Raw genomic sequence first — 17,920 nt, 5'->3', positions numbered from 1 at the left:
TGTCCGGTGTCGAATTTTGCCGTACGAAGCTGGCGAGACTTGCCGAAAGAATGTACGGTGGACACGTAAAAAAAAAATAATACAAACTTTGAACCCCTTCAATTCCCAGAAGGTCCTAACCCCCAAAAAATCATTTCAGTGGGTCCTGCTCTGATTCATTACCTTTCATTTGAGCTATGTCCGGTGTCGAATTTTGCCGTACGAAGCTGGCGAGACTTGCCGAAAGAATGTACGGTGGACACGTAAAAAAAAAATAATACAAACTTTGAACCCCTTCAATTCCCAGAAGGTCCTAACCCCCAAAAAATCATTTCAGTGGGTCCTGCTCTGATTCATTACCTTTCATTTGAGCTATGTCCGGTGTCGAACTTTGCCGTACGAAGCTGGCGAGACTTGCCGAAAGAATGTACGGTGGACACGTAAAAAAATAAATAATACAAACTTTGAACCCCTTCAATTCCCAGAAGGTCCTAACCCCCAAAAAATCATTTCAGTGGGTCCTGCTCTGATTCATTACCTTTCATTTGAGCTATGTCCGGTGTCGAATTTTGCCGTACGAAGCTGGCGAGACTTGCCGAAAGAATGTACGGTGGACACGTAAAAAAAAAATAATACAAACTTTGAACCCCTTCAATTCCCAGAAGGTCCTAACCCCCAAAAAATCATTTCAGTGGGTCCTGCTCTGATTCATTACCTTTCATTTGAGCTATGTCCGGTGTCGAACTTTGCCGTACGAAGCTGGCGAGACTTGCCGAAAGAATGTACGGTGGACACGTAAAAAAATAAATAATACAAACTTTGAACCCCTTCAATTCCCAGAAGGTCCTAACCCCCAAAAAATCATTTCAGTGGGTCCTGCTCTGATTCATTACCTTTCATTTGAGCTATGTCCGGTGTCGAATTTTGCCGTACGAAGCTGGCGAGACTTGCCGAAAGAATGTACGGTGGACACGTAAAAAAAAAATAATACAAACTTTGAACCCCTTCAATTCCCAGAAGGTCCTAACCCCCAAAAAATCATTTCAGTGGGTCCTGCTCTGATTCATTACCTTTCATTTGAGCTATGTCCGGTGTCGAACTTTGCCGTACGAAGCTGGCGAGACTTGCCGAAAGAATGTACGGTGGACACGTAAAAAAATAAATAATACAAACTTTGAACCCCTTCAATTCCCAGAAGGTCCTAACCCCCAAAAAATCATTTCAGTGGGTCCTGCTCTGATTCATTACCTTTCATTTGAGCTATGTCCGGTGTCGAATTTTGCCGTACGAAGCTGGCGAGACTTGCCGAAAGAATGTACGGTGGACACGTAAAAAAAAAATAATACAAACTTTGAACCCCTTCAATTCCCAGAAGGTCCTAACCCCCAAAAAATCATTTCAGTGGGTCCTGCTCTGATTCATTACCTTTCATTTGAGCTATGTCCGGTGTCGAACTTTGCCGTACGAAGCTGGCGAGACTTGCCGAAAGAATGTACGGTGGACACGTAAAAAAATAAATAATACAAACTTTGAACCCCTTCAATTCCCAGAAGGTCCTAACCCCCAAAAAATCATTTCAGTGGGTCCTGCTCTGATTCATTACCTTTCATTTGAGCTATGTCCGGTGTCGAATTTTGCCGTACGAAGCTGGCGAGACTTGCCGAAAGAATGTACGGTGGACACGTAAAAAAAAAATAATACAAACTTTGAACCCCTTCAATTCCCAGAAGGTCCTAACCCCCAAAAAATCATTTCAGTGGGTCCTGCTCTGATTCATTACCTTTCATTTGAGCTATGTCCGGTGTCGAACTTTGCCGTACGAAGCTGGCGAGACTTGCCGAAAGAATGTACGGTGGACACGTAAAAAAATAAATAATACAAACTTTGAACCCCTTCAATTCCCAGAAGGTCCTAACCCCCAAAAAATCATTTCAGTGGGTCCTGCTCTGATTCATTACCTTTCATTTGAGCTATGTCCGGTGTCGAATTTTGCCGTACGAAGCTGGCAAGACTTGCCGAAAGAATGTACGGTGGACACGTAAAAAAAAATAATACAAACTTTGAACCCCTTCAATTCCCAGAAGGTCCTAACCCCCAAAAAATCATTTCAGTGGGTCCTGCTCTGATTCATTACCTTTCATTTGAGCTATGTCCGGTGTCGAATTTTGCCGTACGAAGCTGGCGAGACTTGCCGAAAGAATGTACGGTGGACACGTAAAAAAAAAATAATACAAACTTTGAACCCCTTCAATTCCCAGAAGGTCCTAACCCCCAAAAAATCATTTCAGTGGGTCCTGCTCTGATTCATTACCTTTCATTTGAGCTATGTCCGGTGTCGAACTTTGCCGTACGAAGCTGGCGAGACTTGCCGAAAGAATGTACGGTGGACACGTAAAAAAATAAATAATACAAACTTTGAACCCCTTCAATTCCCAGAAGGTCCTAACCCCCAAAAAATCATTTCAGTGGGTCCTGCTCTGATTCATTACCTTTCATTTGAGCTATGTCCGGTGTCGAATTTTGCCGTACGAAGCTGGCGAGACTTGCCGAAAGAATGTACGGTGGACACGTAAAAAAAAAATAATACAAACTTTGAACCCCTTCAATTCCCAGAAGGTCCTAACCCCCAAAAAATCATTTCAGTGGGTTCTGCTCTGATTCATTACCTTTCATTTGAGCTATGTCCGGTGTCGAATTTTGCTGTACGAAGCTGGCGAGACTTGCCGAAAGAATGTACGGTGGACACGTAAAAAAAAAATAATACAAACTTTGAACCCCTTCAATTCCCAGAAGGTCCTAACCCCCAAAAAATCATTTCAGTGGGTCCTGCTCTGATTCATTACCTTTCATTTGAGCTATGTCCGGTGTCGAACTTTGCCGTACGAAGCTGGCGAGACTTGCCGAAAGAATGTACGGTGGACACGTAAAAAAATAAATAATACAAACTTTGAACCCCTTCAATTCCCAGAAGGTCCTAACCCCCAAAAAATCATTTCAGTGGATCCTGCTCTTATTCATTACCTTTCATTTGAGCTATGTCCGGTGTCGAATTTTGCCGTACGAAGCTGGCGAGACTTGCCGAAAGAATGTACGGTGGACACGTAAAAAAAAAATAATACAAACTTTGAACCCCTTCAATTCCCAGAAGGTCCTAACCCCCAAAAAATCATTTCAGTGGGTCCTGCTCTGATTCATTACCTTTCATTTGAGCTATGTCCGGTGTCGAATTTTGCCATACGAAGCTGGCGAGACTTGCCGAAAGAATGTATGGTGGACACGTAAAAAAAAAATAATACAAACTTTGAACCCCTTCAATTCCCAGAAGGTCCTAACCCCCAAACAATCATTTCAGTGGGTCCTGCTCTGATTCATTACCTTTCATTTGAGCTATGTCCGGTGTCGAACTTTGCCGTACGAAGCTGGCGAGACTTGCCGAAAGAATGTACGGTGGACACGTAAAAAAATAAATAATACAAACTTTGAACCCCTTCAATTCCCAGAAGGTCCTAACCCCCAAAAAATCATTTCAGTGGGTCCTGCTCTGATTCATTACCTTTCATTTGAGCTATGTCCGGTGTCGAATTTTGCCGTACGAAGCTGGCGAGACTTGCCGAAAGAATGTACGGTGGACACGTAAAAAAAAAATAAGACAAACTTTGAACCCCTTCAATTCCCAGAAGGTCCTAACCCCCAAAAAATCATTTCAGTGGGTCCTGCTCTGATTCATTACCTTTCATTTGAGCTATGTCCGGTGTCGAACTTTGCCGTACGAAGCTGGCGAGACTTGCCGAAAAAATGTACGGTGGACACGTAAAAAAATAAATAATACAAACTTTGAACCCCTTCAATTCCCAGAAGGTCCTAACCCCCAAAAAATCATTTCAGTGGGTCCTGCTCTGATTCATTACCTTTCATTTGAGCTATGTCCGGTGTCGAATTTTGCCGTACGAAGCTGGCGAGACTTGCCGAAAGAATGTACGGTGGACACGTAAAAAAATAAATAATACAAACTTTGAACCCCTTCAATTCCCAGAAGGTCCTAACCCCCAAAAAATCATTTCAGTGGGTCCTGCTCTGATTCATTACCTTTCATTTGAGCTATGTCCGGTGTCGAACTTTGCCGTACGAAGCTGGCGAAACTTGCCGAAAGAATGTACGGTGGACACGTAAAAAAATAAATAATACAAACTTTGAACCCCTTCAATTCCCAGAAGGTCCTAACCCCCAAAAAATCATTTCAGTGGGTCCTGCTTTGATTCATTACCTTTCATTTGAGCTATGTCCGGTGTCGAATTTTGCCGTACGAAGCTGGCGAGACTTGCCGAAAGAATGTACGGTGGACACGTAAAAAAAAAATAATACAAACTTTGAACCCCTTCAATTCCCAGAAGGTCCTAACCCCCAAAAAATCATTTCAGTGGGTCCTGCTCTGATTCATTACCTTTCATTTGAGCTATGTCCGGTGTCGAACTTTGCCGTACGAAGCTGGCGAGACTTGCCGAAAGAATGTACGGTGGACACGTAAAAAAATAAATAATACAAACTTTGAACCCCTTCAATTCCCAGAAGGTCCTAACCCCCAAAAAATCATTTCAGTGGGTCCTGCTCTGATTCATTACCTTTCATTTGAGCTATGTCCGGTGTCGAATTTTGCCGTACGAAGCTGGCGAGACTTGCCGAAAGAATGTACGGTGGACACGTAAAAAAAAAATAATACAAACTTTGAACCCCTTCAATTCCCAGAAGGTCCTAACCCCCAAAAAATCATTTCAGTGGGTCCTGCTCTGATTCATTACCTTTCATTTGAGCTATGTCCGGTGTCGAACTTTGCCGTACGAAGCTGGCGAGACTTGCCGAAAGAATGTACGGTGGACACGTAAAAAAATAAATAATACAAACTTTGAACCCCTTCAATTCCCAGGAGGTCCTAACCCCCAAAAAATCATTTCAGTGGGTCCTGCTCTGATTCATTACCTTTCATTTGAGCTATGTCCGGTGTCGAATTTTGCCGTACGAAGCTGGCGAGACTTGCCGAAAGAATGTACGGTGGACACGTAAAAAAAAAATAATACAAACTTTGAACCCCTTCAATTCCCAGAAGGTCCTAACCCCCAAAAAATCATTTCAGTGGGTCCTGCTCTGATTCATTACCTTTCATTTGAGCTATGTCCGGTGTCAGAGCAGGACCCACTGAAATGATTTTTTGGAGGTTAGGACCTTCTGGGAATTGAAGGGGTTCAAAGTTTGTCTTATTTTTTTTTTTTTACGTGTCCACCGTACATTCTTTCGGCAAGTCTCGCCAGCTTCGTACGGCAAAGTTCGACACCGGACATAGCTCAGATGAAAGGTAATGAATCAGAGCAGGACCCACTGAAATGATTTTTTGGGGGTTAGGACCTTCTGGGAATTTAAGGGGTTCAAAGTTTGTCTTATTTTTTTTTTTACGTGTCCACCGTACATTCTTTCGGCAAGTCTCGCCAGCTTCGTACGGCAAAGTTCGACACCGGACATAGCTCAAATGAAAGGTGATGAATCAGAGCAGGACCCACTGAAATGATTTTTTGGGGGTTAGGACCTTCTGGGAATTGAAGGGGTTCAAAGTTTGTCTTATTTTTTTTTTTTACGTGTCCACCGTACATTCTTTCGGCAAGTCTCGTCAGCTTCGTACGGCAAAGTTCGACACCGGACATAGCTCAAATGAAAGGTAATGAATCAGAGCAGGACCCACTGAAATGATTTTTTGGGGGTTAGAACCTTCTGGGAATTGAAGGGGTTCAAAGTTTGTCTTATTTTTTTTTTTTTACGTGTCCACCGTACATTCTTTCGGCAAGTCTCGCCAGCTTCGTACGGCAAAGTTCGACACCGGACATAGCTCAAATGAAATGTAATGAATCAGAGCAGGACCCACTGAAATGATTTTTTGGGGGTTAGGACCTTCTAGGAATTGAAGGGGTTCAAAGTTTGTCTTATTTTTTTTTTTTACGTATCCACCGTACATTCTTTCGGCAAGTCTCGTCAGCTTCGTACGGCAAAGTTCGACACCGGACATAGCTCAAATGAAAGGTAATGAATCAGAGCAGGACCCACTGAAATGATTTTTTGGGGGTTAGAACCTTCTGGGAATTGAAGGGGTTCAAAGTTTGTCTTATTTTTTTTTTTTACGTGTCCACCGTACATTCTTTCGGCAAGTCTCGCCAGCTTCGTACGGCAAAGTTCGACACCGGACATAGCTCAAATGAAAGGTAATGAATCAGAGCAGGACCCACTGAAATGATTTTTTGGGGGTTAGGACCTTCTGGGAATTGAAGGGGTTCAAAGTTTGTCTTATTTTTTTTTTTTTACGTGTCCACCGTACATTCTTTCGGCAAGTCTCGCCAGCTTCGTACCGCCAAATTCGACACCGGACATAGCTCAAATGAAAGGTAATGAATCAGAGCAGGACCCACTGAAATAATTTTTTGGGGGTTAGGACCTTCTGGGAATTGAAGGGGTTCAAAGTTTGTATTATTTTTTTTTTACGTGTCCACCGTACATTCTTTCGGCAAGTCTCGTCAGCTTCGTACGGCAAAGTTCGACACCGGACATAGCTCAAATGAAAGGTAATGAATCAGAGCAGGACCCACTGAAATGATTTTTTGGGGGTTAGGACCTTCTGGGAATTGAAGGGGTTCAAAGTTTGTCTTTTTTTTTTTTTTTACGTGTCCACCGTACATTCTTTCGGCAAGTCTCGTCAGCTTCGTACGGCAAAGTTCGACACCGGACATATCTCAAATGAAAGGTAATGAATCAGAGCAGGACCCACTGAAATGATTTTTTGGGGGTTAGGACCTTCTGGGAATTGAAGGGGTTCAAAGTTTATCTTGTTTTTTTTTTACGTGTCCACCGTACATTCTTTCGGCAAGTCTCGCCAGCTTCGTACGGCAAAGTTCGACACCGGACATAGCTCAAATGAAAGGTAATGAATCAGAGCAGGACCCACTGAAATGATTTTTTGGGGGTTAGGACCTTCTGGGAATTGAAGGGGTTCAAAGTTTGTCTTATTTTTTTTTTTTACGTGTCCACCGTACATTCTTTTGGCAAGTCTCGTCAGCTTCGTATGGCAAAGTTCGACACCGGACATAGCTCAAATGAAAGGTAATGAATCAGAGCAGGACCCACTGAAATGATTTTTTTGGGGTTAGGACCTTCTGGGAATTGAAGGGGTTCAAAGTTTGTCTTTTTTTTTTTTTTACGTGTCCACCGTACATTCTTTCGGCAAGTCTCGCCAGCTTCGTACGGCAAAGTTCGACACCGGACATAGCTCAAATGAAAGGTAATGAATCAGAGCAGGACCCACTGAAATGATTTTTTGGGGGTTAGGACCTTCTGGGAATTGAAGGGGTTCAAAGTTTGTCTTATTTTTTTTTTTTACGTGTCCACCGTACATTCTTTCGGCAAGTCTCGTCAGCTTCGTACGGCAAAGTTCGACACCGGACATAGCTCAAATGAAAGGTAATGAATCAGAGCAGGACCCACTGAAATGATTTTTTGGGGGTTAGGACCTTCTGGGAATTGAAGGGGTTCAAAGTTGACATTCAAAGTGTACGGTCTTTTTTTAATCAAAAAAATCTTTACATTTCTTTTAAGTAAGGCTGCATGCCGTACAAAATAGTGCACGTATACTTTCAATTCAAAATATAGTTTGTGGGCATGAAATGTACTCTTACAGTTTGTTATTTTGTATGTTTTCAATTTCAGTATAGGGAATAGACATTAAAAGTTCCTTTTCTAGAAAATAAAGGATATACGAGGATGCCGAGTGTATGGAAAGCCAGTATATAGTTATTCTTTCGCACATAATATTTTTCTTATTTCGTTTATTTGAAAGCTGAAACATTGTACAAAGGAACAGGTTTAAGTGAACTCACATTAAATAGTTATTCTATGCTCCGCCTACGACGGTAAAGCCCATAGTATTATCTGGTTTTTGTGTTCGTTCGTTAATTCGTTTGTCCGTTTGTCCGTCCATTCATACTGCATTAAGATGACGTTAGTATTGAATCTAGTCTAAGATGACGTTGTAGTCTTGTCAACTTGAAACTAGGTACACATGTTCATTAAAATATGTACTTTTTAAATTATTTACGGTTCACTGAATATTGAAAACGATTGTGCGAGCAAATCATCATAAACAAACACTCTTTTTTTTTATTATTCAAATTCTAAAAACTCTTTAGCTTTTTATTCTGATTTCTAAACCGCAAAGTACTATTGTATAACCATTATGTGCTTGGGGGATATACGCTCCGTTTTTAATATTTTGTTTACAATAATTGATTTATCTTTGCGATTTCGGATTAGAGTTTGGAAAACAGAGAAAACGTAAAGAAGACGTCAAAATATGGATTACTTTATTTCCCAACTAGTCCCTCTCCCGATAGAATAAACTCCAGAGAGGGGCGCACCTTTATTTATATAAATACATATATGATAACATATAGTATGTGTTCGAATGTAGGGGAATAAAAATAGTTCGTTAACAAAGAATGTTCCTTAGCTTTTTGTGTGTTTTTCGCTGTGCATTTACTGATTTTGTGTCATGGAGGGATACCCTATATCCTTTGTTTTTCTATTGTATTAAATTGTTTTGACTTTTACGATTTTCTGGCACGTTATATTTTACTCATTGATATTGATGCAGACATTTAGCAACCAAACTAGTTAGTGCATTCAGCTACAGACGTCATTCGTATTGTAGTGTCCCTTCTCCCTTAATTTGATGGACACTTCTGATCATTTAAACGTTAAAAAACAATATATATACCGTACTGGTAGATAGATTTTCTTTTTAACAGAACGTTGTTTCATAATGTGGTGTTGTGGTTTTTTCATATACCACATAATGATTCTTTATAGACAAGTTGATTCTCATTGTGTTCTTTAGTGGTCGCTAGAATTGGTCGCTAGCTTGATTGGTCGCTAGAATTGGTCGCTAGCTTGAGTCTGGTCATTTCTTTACAGCTCAGGAGGACTTTCTTAACATACTTTTGTTTAATCTTCAGTTACTGATTCTTTGATAACAGTTTCTGGACAGTTAGTTGAGTGATTGCTATTAATCCATCCTGTATACATTAAATCAACATCTGTGATATAGTTTCAACATCTGTGATATACCGTAGTTTCAACATTTGTGATATATAGTTCTAACAACTGTGATATATATATTTATTCTGATTGTAAATAGTTCATTTATGTTGAAGATATCTATTTCTAATTATGTTTATAAAAAATAATTGAATTTTAATGATTAATGTTTTTAATTTTAACTTATTGTTCATATTGTTAATCCAATATATAAAAAAAGGCACATGTACATTTATCTTAAGTTATTAAATCATAATTTTTTTTTAAATATACTGTTATATTATTTTATTGAAAATGCTGTTTGATATAGACAGCTATAGATTATAAGATATAGCTATTACAATATGTAGATGTTTAACTAGAACATAAGAATTTTGCAAGCTAAAAGAAAAGGAAGGTTGAGATGAGGAACAGCTTTAACTTTTGATCAATGCACTTAGGGACTAAATATAAAAATGAAAAAACGTATTAAGGCATTTGGATTAGAAGTGCATCAATTCTGAAAGGTGTCAATGTTCAAAATTTGAGAAAACACCCTTGGAGAAAATGTTCACAATGGCAATATTATTAAAATTAGTTCTCCGCACTTGCTACTCGTTGTTTATTAGTCGCGCGTGGCAGCCCACTATATAATTAGATTGCCATTGTGAAAATTGTCACAATGGAAAACCTATTTCACCCTTTCTCTCATTTTTTGATCTGGTATCATAATTTGTAATGTTTAAACATGAAACAATTCATGTGGTATATATATACATGTATATGAATGAAAAGAAAATACACTGATTGTAAAATGCTATAAATATAGGATTCGTTCTGTATAGTTCTTTGCGTAAATAACATTTCCAAACTCAGCTATCAGACTCAAAAACACAACAGACAATGTGTTATTATTTCTGTTTATGTATCCAGATAATAAAAAATAATGCTTATATATTGTATTGAGATACATTGCTGATATAAATATTTATATTTCAGGGATAATGTATTTCATAGAGTTGGCGGGAATTAATTAAAACACAAAAATTTAATCCATTTTTGTTCTCCTGCATATCGGGTCGTCGGATCAACAAAAAAACCGTGTCTAATTTATAAAAAAGTGAAAATACAGTTTATTTACGTCCAATTTCGACCGGACGTGACTGCGTATTTATACATCCCGAACAGTAAAAACAACCACAAATAGTCTATTCAAACGATAAAACTTTGGGCAAATTGAAATAAAGGGTAGTTACTTATCTGTGATGTTATAATTCAGCTATATTTTCAGTTTAATCCATTAAAATAATGTCATACGATTAAGACCTCCGAAAGTTAAAATATAGCGTAAATTTGCTCTTATCTCGTAGGTGGTAATGGTTTGTTGCTTAACGTCCAGAGACAAATATTTCATGCATGTTCAGTACGAAAACAAATTAACAATTTATACAACAGTTAGGTCCTGTAAAAGAGGCCGTCCAGAAAATGAGGGTACATAGGATATGGTCAGAAAATATCGCCTTGCGCATGCGAACTTCGGCCCCTCAAAGTCCGCACTGGTTATCTAACGTCCCCATTCTGTTCATACGTGGCTGCATTATTGTAAATCCCGCACAGCCTAAACGGACACCCAACTTTGGCCAGGGTTTCATTGCCGATCTGAAGAAGACCAAGTTACCATATTTTCATTTCCCAGTCACTTTTGGGGTATTTATATAATGATGGCGTCAAAACTAACTTCGGACACAACATCGATGGTTCTCTCGAAGATAACTTATCCCCTTCAAATATGAAGAATTCAATGAGGGCACTGTTCAATCTGGCAAAGATCACGTGTCTTGTTTCCTATACAGTGGAAAAACTGTTGTTTAAGGATGTTTGCGTGAACACATATTTTTAGTATATTTATCGTAATTTCAATTATCAACTTGATGCCTATAACTGAGGTCGCTTAGATATTCCAATTGATTGATGACCGCTTAATGTCTAGTGGTAAATATTTTTTTATGGATGTTATGGACGAGAACAAATTTACATTAAGGTATGTGTAGCAATAAAGGCCATCTGGGATGAAGGTCGAGGAAAAGCGGAATGCCACTGTAAAAATGAAGGTATACTAGACAAGGACAGAAAATTTGACTTGCAACAGGCCACCTACGGACCCCTCAAAGTCGGACGCACAACTTCGGAAAGGGTTTAACTGCCGACCGGAAGAAGACCAAGTGACAATATTTCTATTCCAAATCACACTTGGCGGTTCTCAATAGTTCGACACCGTTGACATTACTTTGGACATCATATAACTATCAACTGTTGAAAAATATTTTAACACTTCCTTCGTTTCTTAAAAAAGATGTAAGCAAAAAGTTTGCTTACACGTACTCAGTTTTAGTTCGTCTCCGTGGGAGAAAGAGGATGATAAGGATCATATTTCAGGCAACTGGTCTATATTAAATAGTGCAGGTTAGACAATTTTGATAATGCTTTTGGGCTGATATAATTACTCGGAGTTATGTCTGGGTTAAAAAGAAAAGTAAGTTTTATCTACAAATATCGACTTATTTGAATATCTAAATCAGGTCCACAAGTAATACTTGAACCTATAGTAAAGTTGCAACTATGTATACGTTCTTATTGACTGCGTAAAATGAATACTCGAGAATGAGTTATGTTATTATGACACCTTCAGTCTACCGGATTACCGCACTTTCGAAAATGTCAATCTTCCCTGCAGATCAATTCAATACTGTTAGTTTTCAGCTGAGGCTACTTATTAGATTGGGTGCGTATCTTCAATAGTAACCGCCAATCTTTTATAACCTTCATATCTGAGAGAATATTGATTCCTTTTCAAGTTTTGAACGACCTCTGTAATGATAGATTGATTGTTGGTTGCCTATCGTCCAGTGGCAAATATTTCTTACGTGTTTAAGACGAGGACACGCCAACAATAAATACAATAGGTAGGTTCTGTAATAGAGGCTGTCCGGGAGGAAGGTTTGGGACATGTGGACTTGCCACTTGAATATTAGGTTATATTAGATAGGGACATAATGTTTGCTAAGCAACAGGCCACCTACAGACCCCTTAAAGTATTATTGCAAGGGTTCTTAACATGCAGAGAGCGTGGCAGCCTACTTATACAAAGCATCGGTTTTAGGGTCCCCTTTCTGACCGGACGTGGCTGCGTACTTGTACATCCCGCACTGGTAAACGGATGCCCCAACTTTGGAAAGGGTTTTACTGTCGATCGGAAGAAGACCAAGTGACCACCTTTCTACTCGCCAGTCACCTTTGAAGGGTCTCAACAGTCCAACACTCTTTAAAATACATTTGGACATAATGCAACTTTACATATCAACGGTTGAATTACTGGACGGATAAAAATCACTTGCACATTTCATGCTTACCTTAAAAAAAATAATAAATTCAAACACTTAAAAACTTTGCTTACAAGTACTCAGTTTTAGTTAGTCTCCATGAGAGAAAGAGGATAATAAGGATCATATTTCAGACAACTGATCTATATTAAATAGTGCAGGTTACAATATTTGTGATAATGCCCATTTCCGGAATTGTAACTTCTTTATGTTCGTTTAATAAGTATTAACTGTGACCTCTTCGTGTCTCTGCTTTGATAGGAAGTATCACAGATTTGTGTTTCCATTCTATTGAAAGCTACAATGTACAAATAAAATGATATGCATTTTCAAATATTAACAGTAGGTGTTTAGTTCATACAGATGCTGATTGTTTATTTACTGAAAACGAATCATTTGATTACGTCTCTTGCATTCAATTAGCACGAATGCAACCCAAGGTTGTAGTTTAGAATAATAAGCTCCGTGCACCTAATTAATGAACACAACTTTTTCTCACATATTATGTGTACACAAGTAACTGTGCCAGATTCTATCACTAGGCCAAGATTACTTGGACGTCAGAGAAATCTCGGACTACTATCACAACCGAGACGAATTCAATTTTGAAATTGTCCTCACCTTAGCAGCAATATACCAACTTCACACGCGTATATAGTATATATTTCTCAATTCATACGATATTCAACAGCTTGCAGCTACTACTTAGACTTTGTAAAACGTCATCGGAGTCTGAGCAAAAAATTAATTGGCCAGGGTTTTCTCAAGAACGTCTCGTCCTTTTTCTCATAATGTTGATCGGGAAGTACCAAGACTTAATAAATAAATATTCATTGTTTACCTCACAAATAATACAAGATGGTCTTGAGTTAAAGGTTCTTGGTGCTGAAGTTGTGTATCTTCTTATTTATTTTACAGTTTTCCCTTTAATTGTATCCATGAAACATCTTTACTTCTTTTAGTCGTATGATTTTTGACGTAACAGAGTATTTAAGCATCCCGCCATCGTGTCTTTGACTTTCAGAGTTCCTGGTGCAGGTGGTTCATGAGTGCGATTCGAACGCAAGAGGTTTTTACAGGGATGGTTCCATTTCGTTTACCCTAGCATTTATATTTTACTTAATTTGTACATGTGCTTTATTGAGAAAGTGCATATATATATACTATCAACTACAAACTTTTTTTTTATCGGAGTTTTTGTCAATAATATTCTACAAAAACATTTCTGTTGACGTCATTGTCAAATTTACTGTCAACTACAACTTTTTTGTTGGCGTCTTTGTTATATTTATTTTCATGTTTTGCATGAATTTTTCAGTGGGGCCCTTTATAGCTTGCTGTTCTGTGTGAGCCAAGGCTCTGTGTTAAAGGCCGTACTTTGACCTGTGATAAGGGACTTTCCGGTTTTGAATTTTCCTTGGAGTTCGGTATTTTTTATTTTACTTTTTACACAGTTTTGGCTGCTGAATCCCAGATATTTTTACATTTCATCATTATGTGTGATTGGCTTTTTCACACAATATTTCAATTTGACGGAACTATAAACAAATGTCATACAAGTGGGAGGTTTAGTTTGCTAATAAACCAGGTTTAACCCACCATTTCCTTTCTGTGGTAAAAATACACAATAAGGAGTTTGGTTTCGCATTTGGCCCTGTGAATTTTCAAAAAATGAAAATTATTGTGCAAGAAAATTGATTTGTAAATAGCTGAAGAATGATATAGCCGTCAAAGTTGTTTAATGAACATCAAGATTTTTTAAGGTATGTTTCAGAGACCATTATCCGTTTTACACTCCGTATTATCACATTCATACCGCACATAGGTCCAGAAATCGTTGTAGTGTTTTCCAACAAATATTTTACGCTCCAACTTCATTTGTAAAATGCGTAGGATTTTTATATGAACACTTAATAGATAAATATAAAAAAGAAGATGTGATATGATTGCCAATGAGACAACACTCCACAAGTGACCAAATGATACAGAAATTAACAACTACAGGTCACCGTACGTCCTTCAACAATGAGCAAAGCCCATTTCGCATAGCCAGCTATAAAAGGCCACGAAATGACAAATGTAAAACAATTCAAACGAGAAAACTAACGGCCAAATTTATGTACAAAATAATGAACGAAAAACAAATATGTAACACAGCAACAAACGACAACCGCTGAATTACATGCTCCTGACTTGGGGCAGGGACATACAGAATGTGGCGGGGTTAAACTAGTTTGTAAGAACAAACTTTAAAAATCAGTTGAACAGGTGAATCTGTGAACTACTGCTCACTAATGATACCCCCGCCCCGCTAAAAGTATAAGATAAACAGGAAGTTGTTGAGTGATGAATCTGAAAACGCATCACACGGTATAGCAGATTCATATAAACCCTGAAATTAAATTTCAGAAATCCTTGTAATGTAGTTCCTGAGAAAGATGCGACGAAAAATATGCATGGGACGGACTGACGGATGGACGGACCGACAGATGGACGGACAGACAGAGGTAAAACAGTATACCCCAACGTTTTTAAAGCGGGGGTATAAAAAGACTTAACTCATCAGATGGATACAAATAGAAATACATCTAACAAAAACACAGAGTGGACGTGGACGTGGACGGGTACTTGTACAACCAAACAACAAAAAGACACTAAGTACGTATACAGATCTGAGAGTATTCGCAGTTACTGACAGCTAATTCAAAGCCAATAACAACTAATAAAAAAAATCATGCATCTAAGACTAAATTATCAATCTAAAACTAAAAACATTAACTTCATCACTAGATCGTTTGGTCATACATCAAGTGGGCCCTTGGTTTGATTTTTAAATGATCCAGTTTGGATGAACTACAATATGCTGAATTAACTTACCATTTGCTCTTCTTGTTTAAAAAGGAACCACTGGAAATATGTGATGATATTTCCATTTAAAAAAAAAGAATGAGCTGTATCCCTGCTTCTAGCGTGATGATTTTGTTAAAATATAAACCCCATATTCTTCCATCTATTTTTTTCAAAAGCACCCTCAGTATGTCCTAATGGAAGACCATGTGTTTTAATATTTTCAACCTGAAATACAAACAATATAAATGCTAGTGTTCAAAGTAAAAGAGGGGCGAAAGATACCAGAGGGACATTCAAACTCATAAGTCGAAAATAAACTGACAACGCCATGGCTAAAAAAGAAAAAGACAAACAATAGTACACAAAACACAACATAGAAAATTAAAGACTGAGCAACACGAACCCCACCAAAAACTGAGGGTTTTGGGGGCAGCAAACATGTTTAACCTCGCCACATTCTGTATGTACCTGTCCTAGGTCAGGAGCCTGGATTCGGTTTCACAAAAAAAACTTATGACTAAGATTGATCGTAAGTCATGAACAATTAGTATACTTACGATCAATCTTAGTCGTAAGTTTTTTTGTGAAACCGACTCCTGTAATTCAGTGGTTGTCGTTTATTGCTGTATATCATAGTTGTTTTTCGTTTGTAGTCTTGTACATAAATCAGGCCGTCATATTTCTCGTTTGAATTGTTTTACATTTTTCATATTGGGACCTTTTATAGCTTACTGTGAGGTTTGGGATTTGCTTATTGATGAAAGCCATACAGTGATCTTTAGTTGTTTACTTCTACGTAATATGGTCTTTGGTGGAGGGTCTCATTGGCAATCATACCCACATCTTCTTATTTTTATAAAGTAAACATTTCTGTACACAAATATAACAAATTGAGCCACTTTCCTGTTGTTCTAGTTTAGAAACTAATGTACTCCTCCATGGCAAAAAGAACAATACATTATTTTCACTAGAATTCCTTTTGGTGATGTCCATTTACCTTGCAACTTTGCATTCTATAATTTATCCTTCACTTTTCTGAATAAAATATCTTTAAATAAGAATAACTTTCATCATAGGTAATAAAATTGTTGAATTAGTTGAAGATTTTCTATTACTTTGTCAAAAACACTCAAGACAAAAGTGGTTATGATATTGTCCATCTTTTTTTTATGATTTTTGATTCGTCAGTCCCTGAATGTAACCTACCGAATTAGACTTATCACCGGGTTAGTATTTATATGAGCAACACGACTGGAGAAGCCAAATGTATGAAATGCTTAACCTTCCGGAGCACCTGAGATCACCCGCGGTTTATGGTGGGGTTCGTGTTGCTTAGTCTCTAGTTTTCTATGGTGTGTTTTGTATACTAATAATTTGTCTTTTGGTGTTTTGCCATTGTGTTGTCAGTTTATTTTCGACTAATGAGTTTGAATGTCCCTTTGGTTTCTTTCGACTCTCTTTATTATCTTCTGTCTTATTCAAGTTATTGCAGGAATAACATGGATATCAATATCTGAGGCATTCACTGATTCATAAAGTGTTCCTCAATGATGCTAAAAACTGTTCAACTAAAATTTCTAACAGCGAATATCGAAAAAAAAAAAAATGTTGATGTTCAGAAATGTTAAAGATGAAATATAACATTACCAAATTCGAAAATAAAATACTCACAATATGTAATGATACATGACCTTTTACTCTGGAAAAAAATCGATGGGTAAGCCACTTTCAAGGATTCAAGGTACTGTTTCTGTTTCATTAAGAAAGTTATGAACTATTTTTGTTAAGGCTAGAACCATATCAGACCTATTTGATAGTCGGCCAATACAAGTTTATTGCCCATTATCTGATTCAAGGCAGTTGGTCGTTCTAAATGACGAAGTGCTACATAAAGTATGAGTTTAGTACAACCTATCTTAATTCCTTGTGCATGTAACCCTGTAAATGGATCCCAGGAAAACTGTGTATTACTGCTGTTTGACATTAAAGATTGAAAGTAGATAATGTTATTTTTATCCTTACATTGTTTTTGTACCTCATAATCATAAGGAATTAAAAAACGAGAAAATAAAAGGAAAAAAAAAACACGATTTCAAAGTTTACAATATTTTTTTAAACAAATAGTGTCAGAAAAAGTGGCTGATGGCATCATTGGTACATGTATATAAAACGGATCGTCATCTTATGAGAATAACGCCAAGACGTGAAAATGCCGAATTCCACTGTCAAAGGAGATGCACTTATATTAAAATAAGAAATTGAGATTTTTGGAACGTATGCGTCATGTACAGTTTTTTGGTTTTTAGACATATCATACAAATAGGCTGTTTAAAAAGTGGCTGCTATCTTTATTGGATGCTTAAAGTGTCTGCCTGCTCGAGTCCAATGGTGTTTTGCTCTATATTGTCCACATCCCGATTGTACACATTCCATTTAGGTACAGCATATTGTCCATTTATATAATTTCGTCTGAAATAATTCAATAGATCTTGCAAGGATATCAACGACAAAAATTTCACTACATAGCTAATTAGCCTTTACTAGTTACTAAAGCTTGTATGCGATTGCCATCGCCTTTCTGATATATTTCCGAAGATTGGGATTTCGGT

General features: G+C 37.9%; 1 long non-coding RNA gene across 1 annotated transcript; it reads right to left on the bottom strand.

The window, feature by feature from the left end:
• Positions 1-5,159: 5,159 nt before the first annotated feature.
• Positions 5,160-6,365, bottom strand: LOC127710769 (uncharacterized). The gene is made up of 3 exons (XR_007986322.1): positions 6,093-6,365; positions 5,734-5,913; positions 5,160-5,376 (listed from the first exon to the last, which is right to left on the bottom strand). It is a non-coding gene; the product is annotated as an uncharacterized LOC127710769 (long non-coding RNA).
• Positions 6,366-17,920: the final 11,555 nt, after the last annotated feature.

This window comes from Mytilus californianus, unplaced genomic scaffold, assembly GCF_021869535.1.
Source record: "Mytilus californianus isolate M0D057914Y unplaced genomic scaffold, xbMytCali1.0.p SCAF_8, whole genome shotgun sequence".
Lineage (NCBI taxonomy): Eukaryota > Metazoa > Mollusca > Bivalvia > Mytilida > Mytilidae > Mytilus > Mytilus californianus.
Note: the sequence above shows the minus strand (reverse complement) of the source record. Positions and strands in the feature narration are given on the sequence as shown.